Source organism: Azolla caroliniana, unplaced genomic scaffold (genome assembly GCF_043228905.1).
Source record: "Azolla caroliniana isolate FFs.n. ecotype wild unplaced genomic scaffold, voAzoCaro1.0.p SCAF_11, whole genome shotgun sequence".
In the NCBI taxonomy this organism is placed as follows: Eukaryota; Viridiplantae; Streptophyta; class Polypodiopsida; order Salviniales; family Salviniaceae; genus Azolla; species Azolla caroliniana.
Window position 1 is genome coordinate 16,484,574 of NW_028230446.1, and position 7,970 is coordinate 16,492,543.

General features: G+C 37.1%; 2 non-coding genes across 2 annotated transcripts; both read left to right on the plus strand.

Annotated features, from left to right (window-relative positions):
* The first annotated feature begins 3,582 nt into the window (after window positions 1-3,582).
* Window positions 3,583-3,654, plus strand: TRNAC-GCA (transfer RNA cysteine (anticodon GCA)). The gene has a single exon. It is a non-coding gene; the product is annotated as a tRNA-Cys (tRNA).
* Window positions 3,655-7,583: 3,929 nt separating this feature from the next.
* TRNAC-GCA (transfer RNA cysteine (anticodon GCA)) lies at window positions 7,584-7,655 on the plus strand. Its single transcript has one exon. It is a non-coding gene; the product is annotated as a tRNA-Cys (tRNA).
* Window positions 7,656-7,970: the final 315 nt, after the last annotated feature.

Consider the following 7,970-nt stretch of genomic DNA (forward strand, 5'->3'; position numbering starts at 1 on the left):
CTGGCGATTAGGTCCTTTTCGTATTATCGGAAAAATTAATGATGTCGCTTTTCGTCTCGATCTACCTCCACAACTTCGGATACATCCGGTGTTTCATAGTTCTCTCCTCGAACCCTATCAAGACAACACCATCCCAGGTCGTATTAAACAACCTCCACCCCCAATCCAGCTTGAAGATGGACCTGAGTATGAGAGTGCCTCCATCCTCGATTCCAAGATTGTTCGCAACAAGCTCTACTATTTAGTCGATTGGCTAGGATATAGTCCCAGCGAGCGTACTTGGGAACCAATAGAGAATGTGACCAATGCTCGTGCACTTCTTGAAGATTTCCATCGTCAATATCCAGACAATCCGGGTCCTCAATCAAAAATGACTCGTGACACTCGTCGTTATAAAGGGTGTATAGTGTCATGATATGCCAAGACTCGAATCTACGACAGTTGAGGGTTTTCAGTAGCATCGCCTATGAGCATGTGCCGAAGGAAAAGCGGAGGAAGCTTGACGCGAAAGCTGAGAAGTGTATCTTGGTCAGCTGTTCGAACGAACAAAAGGGTTATAAGTGTTATTGTCGTGATATGGCCAGACTCAAACCCATGACCCTATGTTACATGGGTCGAGCCCTTGACCATTAGACTATATATTGTAATATAAAAAATATTATTTTCATTTGGATTTTACTTTAGAAAATTGATGTATATTCCAGATTTCTCTAGAACATTCTAGAAACTTCGAGAGTACTCTTGAGAACACTAAAAGGAGGCACAAGGCATTATTTCGAACCAAATCAGTTTAACGCTAGTCTTAAGCCTCCTAGCTACTATTGTATATTCCCGTAACATAATATGTATCTTTTGCTATCCTCATTCTCTCTCTCCCCCCCCCTCACTCTCTCCTTCTCTCAAGAGTTCTACACCTCCCTTAGTACTAATCCTCATCTTGGTACTTGCCTCCGACTCCGGGACTCAGCTCCATTCCGAGTTCTGAAGATAAGGTCAGCGAGGCTGAGATTCCCCCTCATGAAAGTGAAGTCGGAACTCTTGACGAGAGTCTGATCTCATTTCAGCTAAGTGGCCCGAATGAGCGACTGAGTCAGTTTAACCATTCATATGAAGAGCCGGCGAGTAGTGGAGACTCTGCTGTGCATTCCCTGCGTAGGGAACCGAAGAGACGGCTTACGCGCAAAGAAAAGGGAAAGAAGAAAATGCTGCAGTAAGGCACGGATAGGGACGAGTCGGATCAATCGGAATCCGACTCGGGGAAGACCAATGACGGGCCTTCAAGAGCAAATCCCACGTTGTCCAGAAAGGCCTTAACATCACTTAATGAGCAATTATGCCGATCTAACCGCTAGAAGAACCCTATTGTGCAGTTCGGATACAACGAGTACATGGCGCATCACTATGCATACATCAAGGGTGGAATGCAACAACAAGGGTTTTGATTACTTTTGACCCGATTCAAATACATCAAGGGTGGACTGCAACAACACTCACACACTAAGATTATTAATTTCAAATCTTTGCACACGAATATAATACAAATACTATTGCCAAGAATCTTGTTGGATATTGGAGTTAAATAAAAGAATCCATCAAGGGTTCATAGCTACAATCAGTTGTAATCCGATAGGTGATCAATTCAATCTTGCTTGCGCCCTAAAACACGAAGAGTAGGTATTCCCTTTAACAACACTTACATCCTAGGAATATTAATTACAAAATGTTACACACAAACATGCATATACCTTATGTCTCGAATGTTTCAAATCTAAGACGATATGAATACTAGCTCTATAAGAAACATTCTAAGATGATATGAATACTATTGATAAGATGTCTTTAATACAGGATATTGGAATAAACATAACAAGAATAATAGGTGCATAGCTCGGTGGTAGAATAATCGGTCATAGTGCAATAGGTCATCAGTTCAATCCTCCTTGTGTTCTTAATCAAGAAGAGTATAAATTGCCTCCAACGACTCTCACAACCCGAGATATTTAATTTCAAATCTTTGCAAACGAACATGTGTATCCCTTATGTGTCAAATATATCTGAAACATGCATATGCATTATGCGTCGAATGTTTCAAATCTAAATTGATATGAATATTATCAGCAAGAAGTATACTTGGATATTGAAATAACCAAAAGAACCAATCATGGGTGCATAACTCAATGGTGGAGCAATCAGTTCCAATCCGATAGGTCGTCAATTTAATCCTCCTTGTGCCCTAAAGCAAGAAAAATATAGATTACCTCCATCAACACTCACAACTTAAGCTTATTAATTTCAAATTATTGCACAGGAACATACGTATCCCATGTGTGTCAAATATGGCACTTAGTTTCGGCGAATGGAGAGCGCGAACACACGTTGCCTTATTGTATGTGTAGTGAGGGCTTCGACTAGTTTTGGCCCGATTCAAATACATCAAGGGTGGATTGCAACAACACTCACAAACTATGATTATTAATTTCAAATCTTTGCACACAAATATAATACAAATACTATTGCCAAGAATCTTGTTGGATATTGGAGTGAAGCAAAAGAATCTATCAAGGGTGCATAGTTCACTGGTAGAGAATTCAGCTACAGTCCGATAGGTCATCAGTTCAATCCTGGTTGCGCCCTAAAACAAGAAGAGTAGGTATTACCTTTAAAACCACTTACATCCTAAGAATATTAATTCAAAATGTTACACACAAACATGCATATGCCTTATGTGTCGAATGTTTCAAATCTAAGATGATATGAATAATAGCTGTAACAAACATTCTAAGATGATATGAATAGTATTGATAAGACGTCTTTAATACAGGATGTTGGAATGAACATAACAACGAATAATAGGTGCATAGCTTGGTGGTAGAAGATTCGGTCACAGTGCGATAGGTCATCAGTTCAATCCTCCTTGTGCCCTAAATCAACAAGAGTATAAATTACCTCCAACAACACTCACAACCCTATATTATTAATTTCAAATCTGTGCAAACGAACTTGTGTATCCCTTATGTGTCAAATATAACACAAACATGCATATGCATTATGTGTAAAATGTGTGTCAAATATAACACAAACATGCCTATGCATTATGTGTCGAATGTTTCAAATCTAGGATGATATGAATAGAATAGGCAAGAAGTATTCTTGGATATTGGAATAAACAAAAGAACCAATCATGGGTGCATAGCTCAATGGTGGAGCAATCCGTTGCAGTCCGATAGGTCATCAATTTAATCCTCCTTGTGCCCTAAAGCAAGAAAAGTATAGATTACCTCGTATACCACTCACAACTTCATGTTATTAATTTCAAATTATTGTACAATAACATTCGTATACCATGTGTGTGAAATATGGCACTTAGTTTCGGCGAATGGAGAGCGCGAACGCACGTTGCCTCACTGTATGTCTACTGAGGGTTTTGATTACTTTTGGCCCGATTCAAATACATCAAGGGTGGACTACAACAACACTCACAAACTAAGATTATTAATTTCAAATCTTTGCACACGAATATGATATAGATACTATTTCCAAGAATCGTGTTGGATATTGGAGTTAAAAAAACAAATCCATCAAGGGTGCATAGCTTAGTGGTAGAGCAATCGGTTGCAGTCCGATAGGTCATCAGTTCAATCCTGGTTGCGCCCTAAAACAAGAATAGTAGGTATTATCTTTATCAACACTTACATCCTAAGAATATTAATTACAAAATGTTACACACAAACATGCATATGCCTTATGTGTCGAATGTTTCAAATCTAAGATGATATGAATACTAGCTGTCAGAAACATTCTAAGATGATATTACTACTATTGATAAAACTTCTTTAATATGGGATATTGGAATAAACATAACAACGAATAATAGGTGCATAGCTCGGTGGTAGAAGAATCCGTCGCAGTGTGATAGGTCATCAGTTCAATCCTCCTTGTGCCTTAAATCAACAAGACTATAAATTACCTCCAACAACTCTCACAACCCTGTATTATTAATTTCAAATCTTTGCAAAGAAACTTGTGTATCCCTTATGTGTCAAATATAACACAAACATGCATATTCATTATGTGTGTCAAATATAACATAATCATGCCTATGCATTATGTGTCAAATGTGTGTCAAATATAACATAATCATACCTATGCATTATGTGTCGAATGTTTCAAATCTAGGATGATATGAATTCGATCGGCAAGAAGTATTATTGGACATTGGAATAAACAAAAGAACCAATAATGGGTGCATAGCTAAATGGTGGAGCAATCCGTTGCAGTCTGATAGGTCATGGGTGCATAGCTCAATGGTGCAGCAATCCGTTGCAGTTCGATAGGTCATCAATTTAATCCTCCTTGTGACCGAAAGCAAAAAAAGTATAGATTACCTCCATCAACACTCACAACTTGAGCTTATTAATTTCAAATTATTGTACAAGAACATTCGTATCCCATGTGTGTGAAATATGGTACTTAATTTCGGCGAATGGAGAGCGCGAACGCACATTGCCTCACTGTATGTCTATTGAGGGTTTGCATTACTTTTGGCCCTATTCAAATACATCAATGGTGGACTACAAAAACACTCAATAACTAAGATTATTAATTTCAAATCTTTGCACACAAACATGATACATATACTATTGCCAACAATCGTGTTGGATACTGGAGTTAAACAAACGAGTCCATCAAGGGTGCATAGCTCAGTGATAGAGCAATCAGCTGCAATCTGATAGGTCATCAGTTCAATCCTGGTTGCACTGTAAAACAAGAATAGTAGGTATTATCTTTAACAACACTTACATCCTAAGATTTTTAACTACAAAATGTTAAGGTATATGCATATACCTTATGTGTCGAATGTTTCAAATCTATGATGATATGAATACTAGCTGTAAGAAACATTCTAAAATGATATGAATACTATTGATAAGACGGTTTTAATACCGGATATTGGAATAAACACAACAATGAATAATTGGTGCATACCTCGGTGGTAGAATAATCGGTTGTAGTGCGATAGGTCATTAGTTCAATCCTTCTTGTGCCGTAACTCAACAAGAGTATAAATTACCTGCAACAACACTTATAGCCCGAGATTATGAATTTGAAATCTTTGCAAATGAACATGTATATCTATTATGTGTCAAGTATAACACAAACATGCATATGCATTATGTGTCGAATGTTTCAAATCTAAGATGATATGAATACTATTGGCAAGAAATATTCTTGGATATTCGAATAAAACAAAGAACCAATCATGGGTGCATAACTCAATGGTAGAGCAATCGGTTGCAGTCCGATAGGTCGTCAATTTAATCCTCCTTGTGCCCTAAAGCAAGAAGAATATAGATTACCTCGTATAACACTCACAACTTCATGTTATCAATCTCAAATTATTGCATAGGAACATGCGTATCTCTGTTGTGTCAAATATGGCACTTAATTTCGGCGAATGGTGAGCGTGAACGCACGTTGCCTTACTGTATGTCTACTGAAGGTTTTGATTACTTTTGGCCCGATTCAAATACATCAAGGGTGGACTCCAACAACATTCAGAAACTAAGATTATCAATTTCAAATCTTTGCAAACGAATATAATACAAATACTATTAGCAAGAATCTTGTTGGATATTGGAGTTAAACAAACGAATCCATCACGGGTGCATAGCTCAGTGATAGAGCAATCAGTTGCAATCCGATAGGTCATCAGTTCAATCCTGGTTGTGCCCTAAAACAAGAAGAGTAGGTAAACCCTTTAACAACTCTTACATCCTAAGAATATTAATTATGAAATGTAACACACGAACATGCATATGCTTTATGTGTCGAATGTTTCAAATCTAAGATGTTATGAATACTAGCTATAAGAAACATTCTAAGATGATATGAACACTATTGATAAGACGTCTTTAATACAGGATATTGGAATAAACACAACAACTAATAAGAGGTGCGTAGCTTGGCAGTAGAGCAATTGATCGTACTGCAACAGGTCATCAGTTGAATCCTCCTTGTGCCCTCAATCAAGAAGACTATAAATTACATCCAACAACACTCACAACCCGAGATTATTAATTTCAAATCTTTGCAAACGAACATCCGTATCCCTCATGGGTCAAATATATCACAAACATGCATATGCATTATGTGTCGAATGTTTCAAATCTAAGATGATATGAATACTATCGGCAAGAAATATTCTTGGACATTGGAATAAACAAAAGAATAAATCATGCTTGCATAACTCAATGGTGGAGCAATCGGTTGCAGTGCGATAGGTCATCAATTTAATCCTCCTTGTGCCTTAAAGCAAGAAGAATATAGATTACCTCCATCAACACTCACAACTTCATGTTATTAATTTCAAATTATTGCATTGGAACATGCGTATCCCATGTGTGTGAAATATGGCACTTAATTTCGGTGAATGGAGAGCGCGAACGCACGTTGATTACTTTTGGCCCGATTCAAATACATCAAGGGTAGATTGCAACAACACTCACCAACTAAGATTGTTAATTTCAAATCTTTGCACACGAAAATGATACAAATACTATTGCCACCAATGTTGTTGGATATTGGAGTTAAACAAAAGAATGGATAAAGGGTTCATAGCTGACTGTTAGATCTATCAGCTGTAATCCGATAGGTCATCAGTTCAATCCTGGTTGCGGCCTAAAACAAGAAGATTAGGTATTCCTTTTAACAAAACTTACATCCTAAGAATATGAATTACAATATGTTATACACAAACATGCATATGCCTTATGTCTCGAATGTTTCAAATCTAAGACGATATGAACACTAGCTATAAGAAACATTCTAAGATGATATGAATACTATTGATAAGACATCTTCAATACATAATATCGGAATAAACACAATAACGAATAATAGGTGCATAGCTCGGTGGTAGAAGAATCGGTTGCAGTGTGATAGCTCATCAGTTCAATACTCCTTGTGTTCTTAATTTCTAAGAGTATAAATTACCTCCAACGACACTCATAGCCCGAGATTATTAATTTTAAATCTTTGCAAACGAATATGCGTATCCCATATGTGTCAAATATAACAAAAACATGCATATGCATCATGTGTCGAATGTTTCAAATCTAAGATGATATGAATTCTATCGGCAAGAAGTATTCTTGGGCATTGGAATAAACAAAGGAACCAATAATGGGTGCATAGCTCAATGGTGGAGCAATACGTTGGAGTCCGATAGATCATCAATTTAATCCTCCTTGTGCCCTAAAGCAAGAAGAATATAGATTACCTGCATCAACACTCACAACTTCATGTTATTAATTTCAAATTATTGCATAGGAACATGCGTATCCCATGTGTGTCAAATATGGCACTTAATTTCGGCGAATGGAGAGCGCGAACGCATGTTGCCTTACTGTATGTCTATTGAGGGTTTTGATTACTTTTGGCCCGATTCAAATACATCAAGGGTGGATTACAACAACACTCACCAATTAAGATTATTAATTTCAAATCTTTGCACACGAAAATGTTACAAATACTATTGCCAACAATCTGGTTGGATATTGGAGTTAAACAAAAGAATCCATAAAGGGTTCATAGCTCAGTGGTAGAGCAATCGGCTGCAGTCTGATAGGTCATCAGTTCAATCCTGGTTGGGCCCTAAAACAAGAAGAGTAGGTATTTTCATTAACAACACTTACATTCTAAGATTAATAATTTCAAATTGTTACACACAAATATGCATATGCCTTATGTGTCAAATATTTCAAATCTAAGATGATATCCTTGTGGCCTAAAGCAATTTGAAGAAAGGCACATATTTTATGTGACTTGCACCCATAACTTCTAGCTATAAGAAACACTCTAAGATGATATGAATACTATTGATAAGACCTTTAGGATATTGGAATACATACAACAACGAATAATAGGTGCATAGCTCAGTGGTAGAACAATCGGTCGTAGTGCGGTAAGTC